The following is a 1,867-nucleotide window of genomic DNA, read 5'->3' as shown; positions in this document are numbered from 1 at the left end:
TCTCAAAACTATCTATCAAATATCTGTTATATTATTCTTACAGGTTAATTCAGGACCAGTAGAAATATTCCCAGCTTCCCAAATAATATTTCCAATACAAGATATACACATCCCACCAAGCACACTATAAAATTAATTATGGTGTAATCATTATAGGGTACATAAGCAATTATTAAATTATAAGGAACAAGGTTTGATTTGTTCCAAACCTTAAGTGAAAATTTGCCCAACTGGCCATTTGTTGTATCTGTCAATGTCAATAGTAAAATTCAAAGTTAATTAATTAAATGAAAGTTAAATCTTGAATGGCAGGCACATATCTGTTCCACATCAGTATAAGAAAAAACTTCATCATCCAATCATTCTTTGAGTTTTTAGCAGTTTCAATCTGAAAATACCAAATTCAGCTCTTTGTATATAATATGATCAACATATTTACAGCATCCTTTAATTTCTCCATAAATAATATCATGCCACATACCTAACTGTCCCTGTAAGTAGGTACAATCTTATAGTTTTTAGTTGTTAAATAGCTAGTTGTTGTATGGTTATACAGATGAGTGAGTACAACAGTCCTTTAGCTTTATTTTGTTGCAACATGATTTCTTTCCAAGCTATATGTGCTGGTTTGTATATATAGTGTGTCCCCCAGAAAAGGCCAGGTTCTTTGATGAATCTTGTGGAGACCGTCATATTAGTGTCGATTAGGTTTGAATCCTTTGATTGGGTGTTTCAATGGAGATGTGACTCAATCAACTTGGGCAAGACCTTGGATAGCGTAATTCCAATGGAGGTGTTATCCCACCCGTTTAGGGTGGGCCTTAACCGAATCACTGGAGTCCTATAAAAGTGTTCACAGACAGAAGGAGGTGCTATAGCTAAGAGGGACACTTTGAAGAGGAACTGAGAGATGACCTGGAACACAACCTGGGATCAGCAGATGCCAGCCATGTGCCTTCCCAGCTAACAGACATCTTCTGGATGCCATTGGCCTTCCTTCAGTGAAGGTATACTTGTTGACGCCATAGCTTGGACAATTTTATGGCCTTAATATTGTAACTTTGTAACCAAATAAACCCCCTTTATAAAAGCCAATCCATTTCTGGTGTTTTTCAGAACAGCAGCATTATCAAACCGGAACATTATACAAATCCAAAATTTTCTCCAAATACACCCTAATTTTGCTGCTGCCACTAAATCTTGCATTAGGTTATGATTCTACCCTGTTTGCAACTGGATTATATTTCTGCAATTGCCTCAAGGTTCTAAGCTTTTTATCAATATTTCTATATCATAAGAGTTTGCAATTCTAATACCAGTTCCAATTTCCCCTAATGTAGTATCTAAGGTCAGGCCATAGTGATCTGTCATATATATAGAAGTAAAAACCTAAAAATTGCCCCTAATTTTTTTGCATTGTAATTAATAATAGTGTTTGATAGTAACCACCCCAATATAGATTTCCCTGGTAAAATAAAGCATAAGGTGTCTCAGAGAAAAGGTTTTGGTCTAGAAAAGGGGAGACTAGCTTTTTTCAAACCCAACTTCCTATACCCCCCCCCAAAAAAAAAAATAGAAAAGAGCTGAAACTACAGGAGGGGCATCAAGGGAATATGTGAGATCAGGACCCCAGAGAGAAATAACGTCTAGAGAGATGAGCAAAATATTTGTCATTGTTTTTTACCTCAAGGCATTTGATCATTTAAAAAAAGCCATGACTGAGAGACTGAGGAACTGAACAGAGTTTTTAGCAGTCTCATGGGACTGAGGAACAAACACTTAAATTAAGGGTCATCGCAGAAGAGCACTGGAAAACATCTCAGGATTTCATATGAGACCTTGCAAGGCTATTCTGATGAATTGGAAA

Source organism: Choloepus didactylus, chromosome 7, assembly GCF_015220235.1.
Source record: "Choloepus didactylus isolate mChoDid1 chromosome 7, mChoDid1.pri, whole genome shotgun sequence".
Classification (NCBI taxonomy): domain Eukaryota; kingdom Metazoa; phylum Chordata; class Mammalia; order Pilosa; family Megalonychidae; genus Choloepus; species Choloepus didactylus.
Note: the sequence above shows the minus strand (reverse complement) of the source record.